Source organism: Passer domesticus, chromosome 9, assembly GCF_036417665.1.
Source record: "Passer domesticus isolate bPasDom1 chromosome 9, bPasDom1.hap1, whole genome shotgun sequence".
Lineage (NCBI taxonomy): Eukaryota > Metazoa > Chordata > Aves > Passeriformes > Passeridae > Passer > Passer domesticus.
Genome location: NC_087482.1, coordinates 45364331 through 45389164, shown reverse-complemented (window position 1 = coordinate 45389164; position 24834 = coordinate 45364331). Strand labels below are relative to the sequence as shown.

General features: G+C 49.5%; 1 long non-coding RNA gene across 1 annotated transcript; it reads right to left on the bottom strand.

The window, feature by feature from the left end:
* Positions 1-32: 32 nt before the first annotated feature.
* Positions 33-24834, bottom strand: LOC135307409 (uncharacterized). Its single transcript, XR_010368129.1, has 5 exons — positions 24496-24834; positions 23215-23419; positions 19509-19669; positions 8511-8726; positions 33-132 (listed from the first exon to the last, which is right to left on the bottom strand). It is a non-coding gene; the product is annotated as an uncharacterized LOC135307409 (long non-coding RNA).

The following is a 24834-nucleotide window of genomic DNA, read 5'->3' as shown; positions in this document are numbered from 1 at the left end:
TCACCACACAAAGAAAGGTTTAGAAAGGCACGGGCTGGGTTTCTGCCCCCCTTGAAAAGTGAGGACTGACACAGCCAAATCCAAGCCAAGAAAGGGGAGGGATTGCTCGATTTAAATTGTCCTGTTCTGTACCTGTGAAAAAAGAAATATTTATATTAATTAATTAGGCAAAACCAGGAGGACAGCAGGGCTCTCTGCACTGCTTTGTCAAGAGCAGGCTCAGCTGCTGTGATGTTTCAGCAAAATAATTTCTCCTTGTGACTGAAGCAGAGGAGGCTTTAAGAGGAAGAGCATCAGGACCAAGCCCAAAATGTTGCTCAAAAAAATGAAATTTCATTACTTTTGAGCCCATTTCTGTCCCAGCAAACAGCTGATGGAGACAATTGTTCATGGCTGCTATCAGTGGATTTCAGCTGCCAGCGCGTGGGGTGTCCTGTGCAGGGCCAGGAGTGGGAACTGGATGATCCCTGTGGGTCCCCTCCAGCTCAGGATATTCTGTGATATTTCAGTCTGGTATTTAAATCCCTGGACTGCCCAGCTGGGTGCAGAATTCGGGCATTTCACTCCTGCTTCCCCAGCCAGGAGCCCTCAGTGAAGCTGGAGGAATTCTCATTCTGTAGAGACAAACTCCTCACTCCCAGAATGCCTGGAAGAATTTTATATTTTCTTTAAAATAATAAACAAATATTTAAAAATCCTTTTTCTAACGTGCCCTTTTGTGGTGCTTGCAGCTCTCCATCAGCTCCAGGGCCAGCGAGCGTGGAGCCAGGAGCACAGCCAGGGGACAGGCAGGGACAGAGCTCAGAGCTCTGCTGCTCCCAGGGCCTCGCTGACTCACGGGTGGGAGCTGCTGGAGCAGGCAATAAAAGCCAAGCACATCATGGCTGCACTGTGCAGAAACGTTCAGCAATTAAATTAAAATGGAAGATCTTTTATATGTGCCACATTTGCATCTCCTCGCCAGGCAACTCAAAAAAAAACCACATAAAGAAGTAAAGAAAATATTGAAAGTTTAGTTTACAAAGTGCTGAGAAAAAGGAAGTCTTGAATACACGGTTTTATTTATGAAAGTGGAGAAACGAAATGTATTTTTGGGTAGGAATTTTAAAAGTGCTAAAGTTAGGCATTTAGGCACTGGAAAAGTATTCCAGAAGTAGCACAGCATACCAAGATTATCTACTTAATGAGGTGCCAAAAATAAATTGAATTAAAATTTTGAAGCTTAGGTAAAGTGCATTAAACACTGGTAATTAATAACATGTAAAATGTAAATTAAACAGGAGTTCTGCCTTCATAGCAAACATGCATGGAAAACTTCACCTCAAATGGACAAAAATTAAAAGCACCTCGAATATTCATCACATCTTCAGATCACACTGGAAAAACTATTCTTCTGCATTATACTCTCATTATAGTCAGTAAAATTAATGTATAACTATCAGAGAGAAAACATTAGGAAAGAGGAATCTGTAATAGTCTTCTTAGGAATTGTATTAACTAGTTAATCCTGACAAGCAACAATTTCACTCTTAAGTCATAACAATTTCAACTTGAGCTCCCAAACACCTTCCTGCCACTCTTTATTTCTCATGAGTCAAGTGCTTTTTTGGCCAAATGCTGGCATTCCCTTTCACCCCCTTTTACCTTAAAAACAACCCCCTTTCCTGTCACTCTCTGCCTGTGAAAATATTTGCTCTCCCTCCTTTTTCTAAGCCCTCTTTAATTCCTGGAGGGGATTCAGAGTTTCCCTGAAGCCTTCTATTCCCAGGCAGTCCCAGCCTCACACCTTTAATCACCCAGGGTTCTGACAGAGAAGAACTGCAGATTTATTTCATGTCCTGCAGAAGGTAAATAAAGAGGGGAACACCTTGCAAACACCGCTTGCACTGGCTGACTTTGTTTACTCCCAGGGCTGAGGATTAGCAGCAGCAAAGGACAAGGACAACGGGTTTGGGCTGAGCTCTGGGACAAACAAACCCATCTGGGACAAACAAACCCATCCGAGGCCTCAGGGGGGAAAAATGCAAATGAGCAGCTCTGTATCTAAATATTGGCTTTCAAAACAGATCCTTGCTGGGATTATTCAGGTAATTCAAATGATCAGGGCACTGGGAATTCCTGGAAACTTTGGCTAGCCACTGAAGGAAACAGAGTGGGACGTTGGAAACACTTCATGTGTGGAGATGTGAGGCTTGATTATTGTATTATTATATATATAAAGTCAGAAGGCTGGTTTATTATATTATTATATATATTATATTTAAATACTACATTAAAACTGTATTAAAATAATACAGAGAAAAGATCAATCAGAAGGCTTGAAAGAACCAGAATAGAATACATAACAAAATCTTGTGACTCTCAGAGGCCGATGCAGCTGCATCTGTGATTGGCCATTAATTAGAGACAGCCAACATGCCCCAATCCCAGCTGCACCTGTTGCATTCCACAGCAGCACACAGTTATTGTTCACATTTCTTTCCTGAGGCTCCTCAGGAGGGAAAAATCCTGGCAAAGGATTGTTCATAAAATATCACGGCTACATCTGGACACTGGAAGTGGGTTAAAAAGCAAAGCTGCACAAACACTGTGTGAGATACAAAGGTTCACAGGCATTGAAAAAGTTAAAGTTAAAAGTTGCTCTGCATCCCTGAGCTCTGTGCCACACCAGGAATGTTTCCCTGGAGCTGCCAGGACCTGAGGCAGGTCCCAGCCCTCCTCCTGGTAAATCCTGCTGGGGCCAGGGGCAAACATCAGCCAGGGCTGCTGGGGACAGAGCCCCCATTCCACCCACAGGTAACAGAGCACTCCCCCTGCTTCCCTGAAAACTCCATCCTGCCAGCATGGGAGGGCTGGGAAGCATAAATAATATGTAATATTTACTAAAGGCTGCTAATTGCAGAGTTAGGGTCAGGGTAATGAGACTCGCAGAAGATAAAGGTGTCCCCAGAAGATACACCTGCTGCTAGCCCAGAGATATTCCTGGTTTTTATAAAGCTCAATCCAGTGCACACAGAACCCAAAGGAAGACAACAACCAGCCCCACTCTCTTCTGTGCTTTAACAAGGAAAAGTCACCAACTCCCAGCGAGACAGAAAAGACAACAAAATCTAAATGTGTGCCTCCATCAGCTCCAGGTCACTCCCCTTTGTCCTGTCACTACAGGACCTGTGACAGGCACACTGCACCCATACACACAAACATCAATATCACAAAAGTGTCTTTTTCATAATACAGAAATCCCAAAGTGCCTGGAAGCCAGCTCATGAAATAGGAACATTATTCATTTGCAATATCTTGGAATTTCACTTGATTAAAACCTCCTCTCCTCACTGTGGGAGCTGCTCAGAAATGTGGCTGGGCATGGGCACCCCGGCCCTGAGCCCCGCTGTCCCCTCAGGAAGTGCTTCAGGCATTTTACTGCTCACAGCTTTGCAGTTGCAGAGCAGTTGCAATTATTTTACTGCTCAGAGCTTTGCAGTTGCAGAGCAGTTGCAATTATTTTACTGCTCAGAGCTTTGCAGTTGCAGAGCAGTTGCAATTATTTTATTGCTCAGAGCTTTGCAGTTGCAATTATTTTACTGCTCAGAGCTCTGCAGTTGCAGAGCTCAGTGACCCAGCCCAGCCTCCCCAGGAGAGTTTGCTCAGGGAAATGGATGGGACAGGACTGCAGGGCAGGGAGTGAGGCACGGCCCTTCAGTCACCAGGGAGCTCCTGACCTGCTCCTTGGGATGGCAGCAGCTTCCCAGGGCTCACTCAGCTCCTCCGAGAGGGAAAGAGGGGCCCAGGAGTTTTGAGCTCGAGCTGAATTCACAGCTGCACGTGCAAGCACTGCCCTGCCCAGTGCAACCAGTTTGCTCTGCCATTCCAGATGGAGTGTGCCTCCTGTGAAGGCTGCACATACATTTTTAACAACTGCTGCAATGGTTCCATCTCCTTTTTCAAAGGGATTTGTGCACTGGTGGGAGAGATTCCACGTGATTCCACAGACACTTGGCACTTCTGGGGCTCTGCTGTTGTATCGCCATTGATCTCAGCCTGCCACTGTGACACAAAACCTGATCTCGGACATGAATAGCTCTGAGAAATACCAGCAGATCTGAGATTGTGCACATTGTATTTCATATTAAATAAAGCTCAACATTTCCCTCTTTCTTTGCTGCTTTATAGATCCAATAACCTTTATCTGCGTTCCAGATGTCGGGAGGAGAGGAGCTGCTGTTTGCAAAGCATTTGCAAATGAAAAGCGTTCCGTAAATGTAAGGTAAGCTGTTATTGCTGGAGTTCCTTGAAGCTGATAATACCACTGCAGCCCCAGGGATGCTGGGCAGCCTCTCATAATGAAGTATAATTCAGCAGTGAATAATGGAATTGTGCAGAAGCAACAGTTTCTTCTTCTCCTTGGACTAACTGCACTCACCGTGGCTTTCTCTGCCCTCCTCAGGCACCTGTGCTGCTTCCAGTGTTCTGGGAAAACAAGCACTCCTGCAAATATTCAAAATGCAAACAAAAAAGGCCTTTGCTGCTTTAGATTACCCTTTGGTAACATGGCATCAGAAATTAAAAAAAAAAAAAAGGGTTTTATGGCTTTAAATGGAAAGAGTAAGTTCAGATTGGATTCATTAAATGAATTGTTCCCTGTAGGGTGGGCAGGCCTGGCACAGGTGCCCAGAGCAGCCGGGGCTGCCCCTGGATCCCTGGCAGTGCCCAAGGACAGGGCTGGGAGCACCTGGGACAGTGGGAGGGGATAGAACCTCCATGTCCTTCCCCCCCAAAGCAGTCTGGGGTTGTCTGTGGTGAAGTGTACCCAGCCATCAGTGCAGGGCTGACACACACAGAGCCTGTGCCAGCCCAGGCTCGCAGGGATGCTGGCTGCACCTCCTGAAACAAATTAATCAGAGGAAATAAATGAGAATCCAAGAGAAATCAGAAACACTGGAATGCAACAAAAGGGCATCAGTCTGATCTAAGTATCCTCAAAGCCAAGCAATCAAACTTGGCCAAGCCTTCCAGCTGATTTTGGGAACCACCAGCTGCTTATAAAGAACAGGCCCCTGAGGGCCCATCAGTAACAGGAATATTTAATGAGCTGGCTTTGGGCATTCCCAGCATCATCTTCCAGGGATGAGAACTGCAAACTTCTGCTTCCAGAACGCTGCTGTCCAAATGGCTTCTCCCCAGAAAGTGTCTAAGCTAGGAGTACTTAACAGAAGTTGATGAAAACTCAAGTGCTGCAGAAGCTGGCAGGCTGAGCAGAGCCAAGCTGCTGGACACCCTCAGCATCCAGCTGGAGCCTGGCCCTTCTCCCTGCCCAGCACCCCTCTGCATCCTGCCTGTCCTTCTGGAAGGTGCTGGGTTGGGATGTTGGACAAGGGCCCTTCACATCTCCAGTGACCACCACAGGTGTCACCTCTGCTGAGGAAGAGACCAGGGAAACACATGGAGGAGGAATCACCTCCCGGCACACAGCCCTGCCCACGGACACTGCTGGGACAGAGACTGTGCTGAGCTACAGCAGGGCACACCTCTGAACTGGGCAGGGAAAACCTCTGAACCGGGCAGGGCACACCTCTGAACCGGGCAGGGCACACCTCTGAACCGGGCAGGGCACACCTCTGAACCCTGCAGAGCACACCTCTGAACTGGGCAGGGCACACCTCTGAACCGGGCAGGGCACACCTCTGAACTGGGCAGAGCACACCTCTGAACTGGGCAGGGCACACCTCTGAACCCTGCAGGGCACACCTCTGAACCCTGCAGGGCACACCTCTGAACTGGGCAGGGCACACCTCTGAACTGGGCAGGGCACGCCTCTGAACTGGGCAGGGCACGCCTCTGAACCCTGCAGGGCACGCCTCTGAACCCTGCAGGGCACACCTCTGAACCCTGCAGGGCACACCTCTGAACCGGGCAGGGCACACCTCTGAACTGGGCAGGGCACACCTCTGAACCCTGCAGGGCACACCTCTGAACCGGGCAGGGCACACCTCTGAACTGGGCAGAGCACACCTCTGAACCGGGCAGGGCACACCTCTGAACTGGGCAGGGCACGCCTCTGAACCCTGCAGGGCACACCTCTGAACCGGGCAGGGCACACCTCTGAACTGGGCAGGGCACACCTCTGAACTGGGCAGGGCACACCTCTGAACCCTGCAGGGCACACCTCTGAACTGGGCAGGGCACACCTCTGAACCGGGCAGGGCACACCTCTGAACTGGGCAGGGCACACCTCTGAACCGGGCAGGGCACACCTCTGAACCGGGCAGGGCACACCTCCGAACCCTGCAGGGCACACCTCCGAACCCTGCAGGGCACACCTCTGAACCGGGCAGGGCACACCTCTGAACTGGGCAGGGCACACCTCTGAACCGGGCAGGGCACACCTCTGAACTGGGCAGGGCACACCTCTGACCTGGGCAGGGCACACCTCTGAACCGGGCAGGGCACACCTCTGAACCCTGCAGGGCACACCTCTGAACTGGGCAGGGCACACCTCTGAACCGGGCAGGGCACACCTCTGAACCGGGCAGGGCACACCTCTGAACTGGGCAGAGCACACCTCTGAACCGGGCAGGGCACACCTCTGAACTGGGCAGGGCACACCTCTGAACCCTGCAGGGCACACCTCTGAACCCTGGTGAGTGCCAAAGGCAGCACTGGGATGTGCTTTCCCCAGGGGATGTCACCAGGGATACTCCAGCTGGCATGAAGGCAGATTGGATTGGAGAGGATTCCATCCTCTGCCTTCACTTAATCAGAGGTGCTCAGGTGCAGCTCACCTGTGAATTCTTTTCCTCCTTTAAGTCATTGAAACTTGTGCCTGTGGATACATTACACAAAGATTTCTGTTGCAAATGCTCTATTGGCTTTGTCTCTAACTTGTTTTTCCTTTGCCTTTTTAGTGCATGAAATAATTTTCAAATCATTAGATACAATAAATTCTTCTAGATGTTTACCACATCCTTGGAGGCCTGCATCCTTATCTTCCTCCACAATTTTCCTTTATCCAATCTGAAATCTAAATCACAAAAATAATAACCAGGAAACAACATTAAAATCTCATTGTCTTCTCTGCACAATCCATGATATTTAACTCCGTTCTCTGTGACCACCTGCTGCTGTACATTTTCCCCACAGAGAAATGACTAAAAGTTATTTTATGAGGATTTTTGGTTTCATAAGAGTAGAATTGCAGAGTAAAAGAGCTCTAGGAGGAATTGCCCCCCAAGATCAGCCCAGCCCTGCAGCAGCTCAGCTCTGAGCTGTGCCATCGCTGTACCTGCCCTGCTCCCCCCAAAGCACAGGATGGCAATTGTCCCCACACGGACCATATGGTGCCATGGCAGCTTTCAGCACGACAGACCTCAGAGAAAACAGCCACAGGATTCAGAGCTCCCTTGTACAAAATATATTTCTAAAATCGGTGTCGTTACCTTGAGGGAGCAGAAATTAAACTGGATTTTCAGCCATGGCAGACAGCAGGCTCCTGATCCATTTACCTCACAGAACAAACACCAGACCAAGGACGGCGGGAAGAAAAACACAAAGGAGTTCTTTCCCAGCTCCCAAGGCAAAGTGAGACCAGCAGCAGCCCCTGTGCAGAGCCCAGCTGGGACCAGCCAGGCCTGGCAGCCCAGCCAGCACACAGCTGCTTCTCTCAGCCTTTTGCTCAGCTCAGATTGAGAGCCACAGAAAGGAGGAGCTGCCTGCCTGACCCAGGTCTCTGGTGGGGCAAAGCATTCACTGTCAACAGCCATAAATCACAGCTCTCCAAAGCACCCAGGCAGGGTGCTGGGCACCCCTTGCACATCTCAGGGTACCCTCCAAAGCACCCAGGCAGGGTGCTGGGCACCCCTCGCACATCTCAGGGTGTTCTCCAAAGCACACAGCCAAGTACAGAAGGGAAGGGGCTGAGACAAGAAGAGAGACTTCAGATATATTAATGAACACCTGAAAAAGCCTGAATATGACACCCCTCCACAGCTGTTATCATTTTGATAAGAAACATTAACTATTATTTAAATTATGAGGAGTTAAAAGCAGACCTCACCAGCCCTGGTGTTTACCAAGGTCAGTGTCCATTGGTCTCCACACCCCACCATGGCTGCAGCAAACACAATTTGGGCTGTAAAGGAGTGCACTGGGTTTTTTCAACACCAGTTTTCCATTTCATGCCCATTCCATTTTCTGCTACAGAATTATTCCCACAACCACACAGATCTACCACATCTAAAAGCGCAGCGTGCAATCAAATTAATTTTGGAATGTGGAGGAAATCAGGGACTCTTCACTGCAAATTTCGGAGCCGAGCCCGGTTCTGAGGTGCATAATAAGATTCACAGCACTCCTCTGACAGCTCAGATCAAACATTTACTGCAGATGCACTGGAGGCCACGAGGAGACCCAGTGCAGCAGCTCCACGTGCAGCTGCCCTCCCTCGCCCCAACACCTTTCCATTTCCCTGCTGCTGCAGAAAAAGACCTCATTTATTTGAAATATGTTTATCCTACCTTGCTGCAGGCCAGCTCTCCTCAGGGTTTCCTTTCTGGCTGAATTTTGGAGGTGATCTCTCCCAGCTCCCATGTCTGGATGCTGTCCAGGGGCTCAGCACAGCTCTCCTGTGCCAATGTCCCAGGGTTCCAGATGCCATCTGCCAGGGGAGCACACTGTGCCAGCCCCTCCTGCTGTTTGCAGATGTTCTCTGAGTGCTCACCAGTGGTGAGAACCTGGAAAAATCCAGCAGCAACATCTTGGGATAACGGGTGGCTGCAGTTTGCAAACTGCCATCCAAGGTGGATAATGGACTTGGCAGAGTCTTCACACAAAGCAGCTTGGAGGCCACTCAACCATCCAAAAATGCTGGCACTGGCACCCAACCTCCTCTGCAGCCAGACACCCGCAGGGGAGCAGCACATGGGCACCCTGAAGGACAAGTTCACAACTTCAAGTGAGACCAGCTCCAGTTTTTAGGTTTTTAACAAGAGTTCATGGCTCAGTGCAGAGCTGGGATGATGCCCAGCACTCAGTGCCCCCAGGGGAAGCAGCACAGCCTGGCAGAGCACCCGGCAGGGCTGGGGATCCAGCTCCAGCTGCACGTCACCGAGTGAATTTCCCATCAGGTCTGTCCCACTCACACAATCTGATCATCACAGGAGAAATCCTGCAGCACCTCTGCTGCTCCACTTCAGCTGCAGGTGCCTCCAGGCCTCAAACTGTGATGTTCTAACTCAGAAACATGGAACCACTCTCTGCCTTGGGTTGGGAGGGACCCTAAATCCCACCCAGTGCCACCCCTGCCATGGCAGGGACACCTCCCACTGTCCCAGGCTGCTCCAACCTGGCCTTGGGATCCAGGGGCAGCCCCAGCTGCTCTGGGCACCTGTGCCAGGGCTGCCCACCCTCCTAGGGAGGAAATTCTTCCCAAAATCCCATCTAAATCTACCCTCCTTCAGCTAACAGCCATTATTTGTTACTTCACAAGAAGCCTTTTCTGCTCAAACAGCTCCTTCCCATTCTGCCTCACTGCTGGAGTCGGGGAGCTGTGATCACCCCTGGAACAGCCATTCCTTTGCCTTGCTCTGGCCTCTCATGCAGAGCAATTTTTATCTCCATTATTTATCACTTACAGCATCAGATATTGTTTTCCAACACAGAAGAGGAAGAAAACCAGTGGAACAGCAAAGGAAGGAGAAAAGAGAATTCCAGGTCTGGGTTATTACATGCCAAATTTCTACCCAGAATAAATTTTCACAATGGATCACATTGCAAATGCTGACAGACTCTTAATTGGAGCTCCACAGAGCTCCCGCACAGCTACAGAGCAACCATTTGGAAATGTCTTGTTTAAAATACATTGAGGTTATTCAAAGCAGATATTGATATTCTCGTGTAGTACGAGATGCCAACAACGCCTCGCAGGCATCTCGGAGCAGCAGAATCCTTTCCAGCAGCAGGTGGGATGAAACGCTGACAAATGGGGTGGAAGCAGCACACAGGAATAAACTCTCTAATATGCTATTTGTTTGCCCAGCCTGGCTGCTCGTGGTGTTATTTTTCAGGAGCTGGAGCAGCCGGGGCACAACCCATTCCCGCAGCCCCGTCCCACGGGAGCTCAGCAGCAATTTGGGCTCGCTGTGCTCTCCCCAGGAAAGCACCAAGTGTCCCTGGGGCCACAACTGCTGCTGAACAAAGCTCTGCTCTTCCCTCTGAGCAGCTCTGCAGCTTTATTGACAGCAGCACTGGTGCCATCCCAGGGGACAGGCTGCCAGCTCCCACCCGCACTGCCCTGCTGCTCCTCCTGTCGGGTGGCACAAGCTGCTCCTGTCGTGCCCAGCCTCACAGGGCAGCACAACCCCTCCTCTAGGGATGGGCTCAGACTGTCAGGTGTACTCACATCTCAGGAAGAGCCAAGATATAAAATCCTTACTCAAGCAGAATGAAATAGCAAAGGAAAAAAAAAAATTGACAGCAGGTTTTCAAAGCCTGTAAATGACAAAAAAAAATAGTTATTTTGTTCTACAAATCTTGTTTGGGACCCATGCAGGGAGGACTTAAAACACCTAAAGAGAATCTCCTGAGGAGAGCAAGCTCTTTCAGAGCTCTGACTCTGCACAGTCCGGGCTCAGTGGGAGCCTTGCCAGTTCTTGGCTTGGCCGGATTTTGGCCGGGCACCACGGCAGGTTTGCTCATCATTTTTCATTAGGTTGTCTCAGCTCGTGTTGCCTTAGCCATGAAATGAGACAATAAATATTTGCCTCCCTCCCACAGCTGGGGGGAGGTTTAATAAGCTCAGGCCTGCTCGCTGTCTGTGGGAATGCCAAGTGTGGAATTGCCTTGGAGCGGAGGAGCAGCACCGCAGCAAATGCAAAGGTCGGGTAAACTGTGCTCCAAATGACCTCTGAGAGGTCCCTGATCCATGGCTGCTCCATCATGGGCATCCCTAACAGTCCCTGATCCATGACTGTTCCATCATGGACACCCCTAACAGTCCCCAATCCATGGCTGTTCCATCATGGACATCCCTAATCCATGACTGTCCCATCATGGAAACTCCTAACAATCCTTAATCCATGACTGTCCCATCATGGGCATCCCTAATCCATGGCTGTTCCATCATGGACATCCCTAACAGTCCCCAATCCATGGCTGTTCCACCATGGAAACCCCTCACAGTCCCTGATCCACGACTGTTCCATCATGGACATCCCTAACAATCCCTAATCCATCACTGTTCCATTGTGGAAACCCCTAATCCATGACTGTTCCATCATGGACATCCCTAACAGTCCCTGATCTATGACTGTTCCATGACAGACATCCCTAATCCATGATTGTTCCATCATGGAAACTCCTAATAATCCTTAATCCATGGCTGTCCCATCATGGGCATCCCTAACAGTCCCCAATCCATGACTGTTCCATCATGGACACCCCTAAACGTCCCTGATCCATGGCTGTTCCATCATGGAAGAGGGGTCTGGGGCTGCCATCCCACACAGCAAGCACAGGTGAATCGACCACAGCACAGAGGAGTCAGGGGCACCCTGCCCTGAGTGCCAAACGTCCTTGAGTGGAAGGTGAGCTCTGTACTGGGATGTTTATTAAATTCAGAAATCCCAGCATTCCAGGGCCACTGAGGCTGGAAAAGCCCTCCCAGCCCATTGAGCCCAATCTATGCAAATCCCCACCTTGTCCCCAGCCCAGAGCCCTGAGTGCCACCTCCAGGAATTCCTGGGACACCTCCTGGGCAGTGCCAAGGCCCGAGCACCCTTTCCATGGAGGAATTCCTGCTGCTGTCCAGCCTGACCCTCCTCTGGCACAGCCTGGAGTGTTCTCCTCTTGCTCCTGGTGGCAGGAATGCTGCTCCCTGCCAACACAGGAAGGTAAAGTCAGACCAGAATCCTTACAAACAGCATTCTGCCTTCTTTAGTAAAATATTTTCCATTTTTTTCTCTAACTTGTCCATCTAAGCCTTCTTGGCAGCCCATTTCTGCACTGCAGCACCTCCTCACAAATGCTGTCCATGGAGAGGAGCCTGGATTTGTTACAGGAATATTTCTCCTCCCAGATTTGGGGAGGGACAGGACACAATGGACACTGAGCATCCTCACTCTTCCTGTACACAGAGCAAAATAAAATTAAGCTGAGGAGAAAATGAGGCCTTTTTGTGGTGAATTTCCAGAAGGGGGTTATGAATAATGCTCTTTGAATTCCAGGATGAAAAGTGACTGAGCACAAGAATCAGGATTCTTCTGTCAAGCTGATTCTTCCAGGAAAGCAGAGAACATTCATCCTCTCTGTGCTGGATGCACTGAAAGCCTCATCTTTAGGGAAAACATGGGTACATTTTCACCTTGCTAGAGAAATATGAAAGAAAAAACACCCTCAGTGTCCTCTGTAGTCCTCCTCCAAAGCCAGGGGCTGCCACAGCTCAGAAAATCTGCCAGGAACCCACAGGCTCTGCCCTCCTGGAACCACTTCACTCCAAAGTGCTCCTCCATCCTCTCCACAGCAATTAAATTGAGATTTATGACTCAGATACCCAGAAAAGCTGTTTCACAAGTGATTTAAACTCGGGTTTAAGCACAAACACTTGGAACGTTCCCAGACCCCTTGTATTTAACGTGCCACAGGGTAACCAACACAGAATCCAGAATAATGCACTCAGATCCATTTGATGGCCTGAGATTCTCAGCTCTTGGCTGAAGGGTTAAAATGCCTTCAGCCTCTGCTTTCCTCAAGCACAGAATTTTAATGGTGCCTCAGAGCAAACATCACTTATCTTGTCTTTCACTATTGCAGTTTTTAAGTCTCACTACAATCATTTGATTACACTACAAGATGTGCATTTAATGCTCAGCATTACCTGTGGGTTTCTGAAACAAAACTCACATTTTATGCATTTCTACAGCTATAAATTGCTCTTTTTTGTTGCCGTGGTAGAAATCCTACTCACTCAGAAGCAGTTTGCCTTTGAGGGGAGCAAGGACAGATTATTCCCCAATGCTGGTGTGCCCTTGCACAGAATTCAGCTCAAAAGTTTCCCAATTATTTGGGGTCAACTTCAGAGAAGTGTTTTCTACTTTGCAGGATAATAAAGTCCTTTGCAGAAATAACCATGGGACTAAGTGACAAATACAACTTAATCAAGGAAAAATCTATTTCAAACAGAAGACAAATTGCCTCAGGCCTTGGTAATTATCTCTCCGGGATTAATAATCAACTCTAATTTAATAATTGGCTTAATATTTCCTTTTTCAAGTTTTCAATAATTAACCTGCAGTCTCTCAAAAATAATATTCCCAGGCACTTCACAGCATCATGTTACTTAATGAAAACAAAGTTAGATAAGCTGTCACTGGATTAAAAATCCAAGGGTAAATTCTGATCCTTAGAAGGCTTGCACAACACAAATGTGCAGGGAACAGGTACCAGGAGTGCTGCCATTCCATGGGTGGGAGCAGCAGGCTTTAAAGGGCAGGATAACCTCCAGGAGAAGGGAGGAAGGGCAGCCCCACACCCCAAACCCCATCCCACAAAGCAAGGCAGGATAACCCCCAGGAGCAGGGAGGGCAGGGCAGCCCCACATCCCAAACCCCATCCCACAAAGCAAGGCAGGATAACCCCCAGGAGCAGGGAGGAAGGGCAGCCCCACATCCCACACCCCATCCCACAAAGCAAGGCAGGATAACCCCCAGGAGCAGGGAGGAAGGGCAGCCCCACACCCCAAACCCCATCCCACAAAGCAAGGCAGGATAACCTCGAGGAGCAGGGAGGGCAGGGCAGCCCCACACCCCAAATCCCATCCCACAAAGCAAGGCAGGATAACCCCCAGGAGCAGGGAGGAAGGGCAGCCCCAAATCCCACACCCCATCCCACAAAGCAAGGCAGGATAACCCCCAGGAGCAGGGAGGAAGGGCAGCCCCACACCCCAAACCCCATCCCACAAAGCAAGGCAGGATAACCCCCAGGAGCAGGGAGGAAGGGCAGCCCCACACCCCAAACCCCATCCCACAAAGCAAGGCAGGATAACCCCCAGGAGCAGGGAGGAAGGGCAGCCCCACACCCCAAACCCCATCCCACAAAGCAAGGCAGGATAAAATCCAGGAGCAGGGAGGGCAGGGCAGCCCCACACCCCAAATCCCATCCCACAAAGCAAGGCAGGATAACCTCGAGGAGCAGGGAGGGCAGGGCAGCCCCACACCCCAAACCCCATCCCACAAAGCAAGGCAGGATAACCCCCAGGAGCAGGGAGGGAAGGGCAGCCCCACACCCCAAACCCCATCCCACAAAGCAAGGCAGGATAACCCCCAGGAGCAGGGAGGGAAGGGCAGCCCCACACCCCAAACCCCATCCCACAAAGCAAGGCAGGATAACCCCCAGGAGCAGGGAGGGAAGGGCAGCCCCAATCCCCATCCCACAAAGCAAGGCAGGATAACCCCCAGGAGCAGGGAGGGCAGGGCAGCCCCACATCCCAAACCCCATCCCACAAAGCAAGGCAGGATAACCCCCAGGAGCGGGGAGGGCAGGGCAGCCCCACATCCCACACCCCATCCCACAAAGCGCCCACCTGGCACATCCTGCATGGGTCTGTAAGCTCCATCAGAGCCCACTCAGTGCTCTCTCCTCTCAGTGCCTCCTGCAAAGCTGAGTTTATAAAATGTTGTCACACCAGAGCAGTGCAGGGGCTGCCAAAGGTCAGGAAATAATCGGGTGATGTTGGCAAAGTGCTGGCCCTGCTGCAGGGGGGTCTGGCCATTCTGAACACATTTGTGGCTGAACTACTGAATATCATCCCTGGGCATTCCAGGATTGTCTTTTCTGACACAGGAACTTCCAGCCACACAGTATCTCCTGTGTGGAGCAAGTTTTGATAAAGGATTTGAGATTTTTTTTTGTTTTTTGATAAAGCATTTGAAGATGCTCAGTTCAAGGCAGAGGCAGCCAGGGCACCCTCAGCCTGTGGGGGCTGATCTACTGCAAGCCCTGGGGGCTTCTCCAGCATTTCCAGACCTGCCTGATGGCTCCTGACACTTGTGGAGGTGCCCATCTGAAGGGCTTTTCATTCTACATCTGCTGGTGTTTACTAGAAAATCTCATCCTGAAAGCAAATCACAACGCAGAGCTTCACAGGGCTTTTCTGGAGTCACACATTAGCTTTAATTCTGCTGAGAAATGGCTTTTCCTTTCACAAAACACCAATCCTCTGCAGCAGCGTGACACGAAGTGCTCAGATTCCACGTGGCCCTTTCATTCCCAGGGCAGGGAGAGCTGAGATTGGGATTGCAGCTCAGCATCAGCCAGGGGCTGCTCCCTTCCAGCAGCCTGCCTCTCCCATTGCCACAGAGTAATTGCAAATGTGAAAAGCTGAGGCAGAAATAACAGGCTGAAATAACAGCGAGATCTCTGACCAAACTCACCCACAGGACTGAATTACCCCCTCCCTCAGCTGTGTGAGATCAGCCCAGATGAGGTATTTCATATCAGAGTGCCTGGATCCTGTTAACTTTTTGTCATGGCTTATTTCAGGGAAGTTGGGTCTCAATTCAGCCTCAATTCGGAACTTTGGCAGTGCCTGCAAAGTTAAAATGCACTGGGCAGAGAAAGTCTGTTCATTTATTTTCTAATATCATTATGAATCCAGAAATCAGTCACCACCAATTTTATAAATAGGGAAAAATAATAAAAATAATTTCAAAATCAGTCTCCTAGCCTCTTGGTATTTCTAGGTGTTTTCTAAATCTGTTTTCTTTTCATAATCTTTGTTCTCCCAAACACAGCACTCCCTTTGAAGGAAGCACAGAAAGAGCTGTTCTCACACTGCTCCAAAGCCACCTTCCCCTTTCATTTTGCCTGTTTACTACTTTATCACTCTTCTTACTCTGTTTCCTACTTTGTTATTACCTGATTTTAAACAGAGCTAACCCAGAGCTGGGAAATCAGATTCAGCTGATGTGGGGGCAGCTGCACCCATTCCTCAAAAACCACCCCATCCCCATGACCACCTTACCTGGTCCCACACCAAAACCTCTGTCAGTTTTTCCCAGCTCACAAAAATCAAGGAAAAGCAGGATTTCAACCCATTACAAATCCAAGTAACTCAGTGTCCAGCATTCCTTAGTCTGCTTTAAACTCCCCTTCCCTTTTGAGCTGCTCCTATCACAGTGCTCCCTTTGCCCAAACAGAGCAGGTATCTCAGGATTCCTCACAGAAATATGTTGCTTTTCCATTTATTTTACCTGTTTATGTTAATTTTCCCCTTCACTCGCAGCCTCTGACAGGAAAAAGTGTGCAGAAAGAAGGTGAAAATGTTTTTAAGACCTCTAGCAATCAATAAAGGCAGGGCTCCAGGAGGCAGAGCGCTCCCTCCTGCACTGCCTGCCCTGGGAATATTGATAGTGTTGTGGCAGAGCTTTTTCCTTCCTGCAGCCTTTTGAAAACACTGATAATATGAATGTTCCCATTAGCAAGAAATATGTCACATCAAAATGAATGGTATTCAGGCAGTAACAATGCAGCTGGCTGCCACGTTAACTCAATTCCAGGGCAGCAGAGCAATTCTGCCACCCAAACCTCATCCAGAGGCAGAGATGAATGCAGGTGGCTGCAGAGCCTTCAGGAGTGAGCCCCAGGTGCCAGGGATGAACTGCAGCCCTCCACAAAACCCTTCTGTCCCAGAGCTGGGCCCCGTCCTGACCCCAAAGCTGCAGCAGCTCCAGGGAAGGAGGCAGGTGGGAATGCTGCCACCTCAGCTCCTCGCTGGCCACAAAGGGTCACGTCTGCTCTGGGTGCCTCACCAGCTTCCTTTGCCCACCTTTAGGTCCTAAAAGCAGACCAGCGTCCTCTACATCATATTTGACTCCTTTTTTATTGAAGGATTGAACAGCAAGTTAAACACTTGTTAAGATAACTGAGGTAAAAGATTTCTTTGCTTGCTTTTCTTATTCAAAAAGTACTCTCAAAAGATAAAAATGTGTTAACAGCTTAGCTGAACTGCAGCAAGCCCAGACTGGAGGTATCTGCTGCAGCCTCCAAGACTGACATTAAATCTTTATTCTGCAGAAGGTTATGGACAGATCAATGCTCCAGGGTGATTAAGTGACTAAATCATTTCAGATGAGCAGCAGATGCTTCACTGGCAGCCAGTGGACAAAGGGAATCTGAAATGAGGTTGCAAACTGAGGTGCCCACAATGACACTGGCACAAACCTTAAATATTCCAGATACAACAAGAATGTGACATTGTGACAAATTAGCAGTGCCAGCAGCTCCTGTGGTATGAAATTGAGTATTAATGGCCATGAAAACACAGCTATCCATGCTCCAGACACTTGAAATGTTTCCTGAATTTCCCAGTGGTATTTTGAGAAGTGCCCAAGCATTTATCCTGTTGATATGATTAGAAAAACACTTCTGAAAATTATATTGGGTGCCTTTAAGAACAAGTCTGCTGGAGCTGGTTTGATGAATGCAGTAACTTTTAGCTCAATCTACATCTCCTCCCAGACTAAACTGCTCCTCACCAGGACTAACCTGGTTTAAATATTACAGTTTAAATTCAGAATTTATACCTGGGAAAAATCCTTCTGTGCTTAGCAAACAGGTTTTGTCTTGCAGCTCCAACTCTCGTGGCATCCCAGCCTGACTGTGGCCAGAGTTTCCTGCAGATCTCTCACTGCACTGGGAATCCTTGATGATTTCCTTTAAATTTCCACTAGCAATGTTAGGCATGGGCTGGGCAGCGTCAGAAAAGATCTTTTCTCAGTTTCACTGCCAGAGACCAACATTGTCCACCCAGGCAGAACTCACAGGCCAAACAGAGCAATAAACCCTGAGGTGTATTGGAGGAGGCAGCCTGGCACAGCAAACGTGGCTCAGATCAACCTGCCTGGAGGTTCCTGGGCTTGGGCTGGCTGAAATCAGGAATGCCAGCTTGGAGAGGGGATGGAGTGCTGACCCCCAGGCTGACAGCAGACACACCACAAGAGCCTGCTCAGGACTCCCACCTCACATCAGTGCTGGGTCGTGTCATTAACGAGCAATATAATGAATTAATAACAAAACCTGAGAGCAACAGCTTCAAAGGAAAGGCTCAGAGCATCTCCTTGATGTTCTGTGAGCCTGCCCCCCCAGAGAGCTCCTGCCCAGGGTGTCAGGTGCTCCCCAGGAGCTGGGCTGGCCCTGGGGATCAAACCTGCCCCTGCAGCTCTCCCCTCCTCTGCAGGCACCCCAGTGCCACTCCTGTGCCAGGGAAAATGCCTCCTGCGAGCCAGACTGAAAATATGGGCAGAACAAACAGTCAATTGTTATGAGGAGAGCACAGAATTAGATGTAAAATTGCTGTGGACTCACTGCACTTTCAAAAACCTATTTGGCTGCTACCACTAGAGAGTGATCTTCCAATATTTCCCTTGCTTTAGAACAAGCACAGTTTGTTTTGCAGTATTTCTGCAAAGAGAAAATTACTCCTGATTATACTCTCTGCAGGAATCTATTTTTGAACCTATTTCTTCTTTTTCCCCCCTCATCTCTTTTATTTTTTTAAGTTCAGATATGCTCTTTTCAGGCTGACAGTAAAATCAGGAACTGATTGGAGCCATTCTGAACAACAAAATCATCTCAGAAGGCAAGAGATGACGGCAGAGGTATGAATGTAAACTAAGGAGCTCCTAGTTTTACACCTGGAGTACAGCACAAAAAGTCCAAAATAATCAAATTATAATTTAATTTGTTTAATCAGTAAAATATATTTATTTTTATACCAAGTGCTGGAGGTTTTCTGAGCCACATTTGTTTTATGAGCCATAAAGAACAATTGCTTGCCATCTGAGAATAAGATCAGAACAATCAGATACTTATTTTTTTATATTTAACCATGACTATTTCTTGAGTGATTGTTCACTATTTAGGATCTGCTTGATTGCTCTTTGACTCCACACTCAAATATAAATTAACTTCACTCACAGATGTCACTGGGACTGTTAGAACTGAGAGAAGGGACCAGGGCAATGCTTTGGAAGGTGTAATGAATCATGGAACTATTCAGATTAGGAAAAACCTTTAAGATCATGAGTCCAACCACCTCCAGAACGATGGAGTAAGTGCTAAAACAACAGCAAAGTTGTAATATGGGAGAACCAACTGCTGTTTCTTCATGAATATTTGATGGTAATATTAAAATATTATAATCACCTCTTCTAGACCCAGCTCTGCTGAAATGCCAATGAGATCAAGGTGATTAAAGGCACCACAATATTCATTAAGGCTCAAATACCAGCACCAATGATTTCTTTTCCATCACAATTACACTGAATTATTAAAATATACATTCCATATGTTGTACGGCAAAGTTTTACCTGTGGCGACTTTGCTGGCATAAAAATGCAGATTTTAATGTTGGTTAACAACACAAATGAAGTAAAGACCCCATCAGAGAATGTGATCATTCAAAACATTTTTTCATTGCCATATTAAAACTTGGAATGAAGTGGCAAAGCAGCTCCACTTACTCTTCAGCACAGCAGCCAAAATCCTCCATGGAGAGCGAGCAGGAACTGTCCAAAACAGTGTTCAGGGCACCACTTCCACCCTGAGGCAACACTCCATGAATTTTCATTTGAAATATCCATCATTTTCACACTTGTTTTGTGCACGGCCTGGTGAACATCCCCTAATTTCAAAGAAAAAAAAAAATCAGTTAAATGTACAGGAAAACCCCAGTATTTATAAGCAGATTTTGAAGCTTTTGGAACCCTCAGCTCTGCAAGTTGGGCAGCTCTGAGTTACACACATTCCTGAAGGGATCTATTGCTCCAGAGAAATATTGGTGTAAGAGACTGCCCCACTTCCCTGGGTGTGACACCCCCAGCTGCAGGTAAATCCTGAGCCCATGGGGGGTACCACGGTGACTGTTCCAAGCCTCTCCCAGCTCCTGTGGCTCCAGAGGTTTTGGGACAGCTGTGTCTGACACAGCTCTGGCTCCTGGGGATTGTTCCAAACCTCTCCCAGCTCCTGAAATTCTGGGGATTTTTGGACAGCTGTGTCTGACACAGCTCTGGCTCCTGGGGGACACTGGGATCCATCTCCAGCCCCAGTTCCAACACCAACACCTCCACATTCCCCATTTCCAAGGACCACACCTCCCTCTTGAACAGCTGATGGGACAAAGGGGATCCCTGTGCTGCAGGGATTTACTGGGAAAGGGCAAAACCCCAAACCCACAACTGTGGTGAGCAGAGCACCCCAAAAACTCTGGGCTCATCCAAAAGGGAAGCAGCAGCAGCAATTGCAGACAGAGAATTCCAGAAGGGCAAGGCAGAGTGCTCCGTGGAGGGAAGGGCTCTGCCAGCACAGCCCTGCTCAGCTGGGATGGAGCTGCAGCCTCCAAGGAGAGTCCCTGGGAATTGCTTCTCATTCCTGCCATGTCACTGGCACTGCATTTCCCCGGCAGCCAAAGCCAGCCTGCCCCAAGTGAGAGGCTGTGGTGCTCCAGCCAGCTTGGCCAGCTCCTCAGGAGGGGCTGGGGTGAGCCCCAGGCTGCTCTGGAGCAGAAATGTCCCACGTTGGGCACGTTCCCACCGGGGAATTGCTCTGGCTGGGATTAAAGAACTGCTCTCGCCGAGCTCTGCGAGCTTTAATGCCTTTGTGTGCTGCTGCTCTTCCTTTGATCTTAAGCACATCTTTTATCCCAAATCTGTCCAGGGGAGATTAAAGGAGGAGACAGGAGGTTAATCAGAGCTGGCAGACCTGGGGGAGTCCTGGCGTTGGTGGAGCATCAGCTGGTGCAGAGCACTGGGCAGTGCCCAGGTGCCAGCCTTGTCTCCAGAGTGGAGACTGGACCTGGGTCAGCTCCTGGCTCAGCTCGTGGCTCAGCTCCTGGGTCAGCTCCTGCCTGCTCCAGGAGCTCGGTGCCCGTGCAGGGCAGCAGTGAGCAGGGATGTGCCCCACACTGACCCGGGCAGGGGCACTGGGACACCCTCTCCAGGTGTCCCAGGACACGGAGTGGGTGCTGCTGGAGGGAAGGGATGCACCCAGAGGGGTCTGGGCAGCCTGCCCTCCCTGCCTGCAGCTGAGCTTTGTCTCAGAAATAACTCAGCAGGGACAATAGAAATGTCCTGGGCTGTCACACTGACAGTTCTACCCATTCCCACCGGGATTACTCTTCCCCTGCTTTGTGCCTCCTGCTCTTTTGTTGAAGTGTAAGGTAGAAAAAGTGAAGGCCATTCATAATTCAGAGCCGCAGAAACAAAAACATCCTGAGGGCTGCAAGTCTAGACAGACAACAAAGGAAGTTTGGGCACACCATCTTTTCTCAGGGCTCTCTTTAAGGACTCAAACATCCCGCTCTTCCACAGAAATCCTTTTGACCTTAGGTTTGTACGTCTTTAGCTCAGTTTCTGGAGATTTTTCTACAACTGTGCCTGTCTCAGGAATGACACAAGTCCCAGAATTGTGCTGGGGTGGGCCTGGAAAAATTTTAATGGAAAAATTCAAGGGGAGAAATGGGATCAACCTAAGGGGCACCAGGGCTGAACATCCCAAAGGGCCTTGGGTGCTTCAGACCCACCAGTACCCGACCTGAACCGACAGAAAATCAGCCAATTATACCCCTAGATCAGAATAAAACCAGGCACAGCTAAAAATCACTTTAACCCCCACTGCGGGCACTCAGAGCTCCATAGAATTTTAGGGTTTTTTTAATTGCCTTTAGAGATGCCTTCAAAAACCCACGCTAAAATGAGCTTTTTACTCCAAGAAGTTCCTGGAGAATGGGGCATTTCTATAACTGTATCAGCTGCAACTTGTGTTTTAAGGCAAAAATGTTTGCTGAACAAAAATAAAGAGTTTAGTGCAGTACATAAATGGCTGAAATACAGCAGCTATTACAGGAATGGAAAGAGGACTACAATGCCTACATAAATTGATAGCTCCATTTCTCAGTGAGATACACAAGCTGGTAAAATAAACCATGTATTACAGTAATGGCAGAGCACAGGAGCACCTGGAGAGGTCTCTCTGCGTAACAAATGTACATGAACTCGTCTCTGCCACCTCCCAACACACAATTACTGATTTACCGTGGAGGTTCCAAAGGCAGCCTCACAAACGGGAGCTGGTGGGGAAGGCTCTGCTGTTAATTCAGATTTTATTTGTACCCAACAGCAAAGCAACGCTGGGAAGGGCTCAGCTCCTCCCTCAGACTCGGGGCTGGCAGCAAACACGGGGTAAAGGAGCAGCTTCTCCCACCCAGGGAAGCACTGTTACCATGGCCAGGCACCAAACAAAACCATTCTCCTCTGAGGAGCTGTGCCATTCAATGGCCATGTTTCACTCTCTGCTCTCCTCAGGCTCTTCTCCCCTCACAGGATCTCATTTTTTCGAATGGCATTAGCCAGACCAGATAAAAATGGGGTAATTAACACATCAGGCAGTGCAGAGAGCACCCAGCTGCACCGACAGGCCTCTAACACATCCCCTGCTCATTGCAGGCTACTGATCCCCTTGTGGAGCACTGCGTTTGGGAACGGCAGCATCCCTCGGTGCCAAAGTCACCAGGCAACCCAGCAGCAACGATCAGGAGCTCTCTGCTCCTGCACCCCCCCTGCTTTCATCAGAGCCCTGCTCAGGATCACCAGGGACCTGCTGCAGCTGCCACCTGCGACCCAGAGCAGCTGCATTGCTGGGGAACTGCCTGCAGGTCCTGCACAGCACAAAGGGAGTGCAAGGGGACTGGGGGCAAGGCTCAGCGACCCTGCAAGGCCAGCCCAGGGTCACCTGCCTGCTCAGAGCCCTCTGGCAGGACTGGCAGGGACAGCCCAGGGTCACCTGCCTGCTCAGAGCCCTCTGGCAGGGCCAGCCCAGGGTCACCTGCCTGCTCAGAGCCCTCTGGCAGGACTGCAAAAGACAGGAACTGTGCAAGGGCCAGCCCAGGGTCACCTGAGGACACATTTGGGTCTGTTCCCAGCCCAGGGTCACCTGAGGACACATTTGGGTCTGTTCCCAGCCCAGGGCTCACCTGAGGACACGTTCGGGTCTGTTCCCAGCCCAGAGCTCACCTGAGGACACCTTCAGGTCTGTTCCCAGCCCAGAGCTCACCTGAGGGCACGTTCAGGTCTGTTCCCAGCCCAGAGCTCACCTGAGGGCACGTTCGGGTCTGTTCCCAGCCCAGAGCTCACCTGAGGGCACGTTCGGGTCTGTTCCCAGCCCAGAGCTCACCTGAGGACACGTTCGGGTCTGTTCCCAGCCCAGAGCTCGCCCACAGCAGTGTCAGACCCACCCGGGCTGGGCTGCACTGCAGGAGCAGGGTTCTGCCTCTGGGCTCTGCCCATCCTGCAGGATCCAGCTGGGTTTCCTCGTCCCCAGGCCCCCGAGGGTTTGGCAGGAATGAGGCTGGCTCTGCTTTCACCCAAGCTGATTTACCCTGCAAAAAATGCAGGGAGAATTGCAAGTAAACAAGGCACAGGGCATTCCAATTTGCAGGAGCATGCAGAAAGGTGAATTCATGGGGTTTTCCTTTTGCTCTGTTAAAAATAAATGTGAGAACCATAAACTGTTCTATTTGAATACCATTTCTTTTTTAATTTTAAATGTTGTTTTCTCCCCCAAGAGCCTGCTGTTCTACAGGATATTGTCATGGCTCAAAACTAGTTCTGCAGTCCTTGGCAGCGAGGAGCAGAGCTCCAGAACAGAAAGGCAGCAGCAAAGAGCCTTTGCTGGCTCTGGCAGATCTACCAGCAAGCTCGGGCAGAGCTGCTCACACCAGCTCAGCATGCTCCCAGGAGCCACAGGTGGCTGAATTGTGTCCCCAGGGGTCACCCAGTGCCCAGCACAGTTCCAGCCCAGCTTTGCCCTCTCTCACCTGTGCCAGGACAAGGAGCTGGCCTGGCTGAAGGAAAGCTGAATTCCTTCAGGGCCCCTGGCACAAACTGGGCTAAATAACCACACAGTCCTTGGGCTTTGTCCTTTTTCCAGTCGGTTTTGTGCTGCTCAGGATGTTCCAGTGAGTCAGAAGTGGCTGAAAGCTCAGGAAAATGAAGCTGGAGCCTGCCACGAGAGCAGAGTGCCAAATGCCTGCCTGCCAGGGGACAGTGTGGGCTGGAGCCATCCCTGCCCAGCAGCCCTGCACACCTGCAGGCTCCAGCACAGAGGAGACACCTGCAACAAGGCTGTCCTGCTCCCCAGGAAAGTGCAGCAGCCCTTGGAGCCAGCAGAGGGGCAGAACCACCTCCCTCCATCCGTGCATGTATAAAAACTGAAGGTATTTCTAGACATTTATTTTTTAATAGATCATGAGGCCATTTAAGTATTTACATTTATCCCCGGAGATGCCACAGGACACACATTTCACCTCAGTTCTGAGTTGTTCCATGCCTTCCTTCCCCATCCTGGCCCTGCAGGTACCAGGGAGAGGCAAAGCCCAGGCCCAGCACCACAAACTCCACTTCATCTTCTGGACCAGGTGCTCCTAAATGTGCAGGAAAAAAAAAAAAAACTGACCTGAGGGGGCACTTCAGACAGTGACAAGGAAGCCCAAGTTCCATAATCATTTGTTTCCAAGACAAAAACTGAAGTAGGAGAAAAAGAAAGCAGCAAATGGGCTTCTTAAAATATAAACTTCTTAAAATAAAATATAATCCTGTCAACTGTTGTCTCACTGTGAGCTCAAGTGCTATGCTAAAGCTGCAAGGTGTATTAAGAGTTGAAGAACCATAAACTCGACCATAACTCTCTGTAATTTATGGCTGCCTGACAGTTCCCTTCTCCTGAGCCATTTACTTGATGTATACCTGACGTCACCTCCAGTGCACATTGAAAGAGAAATACAATGGCATGGGA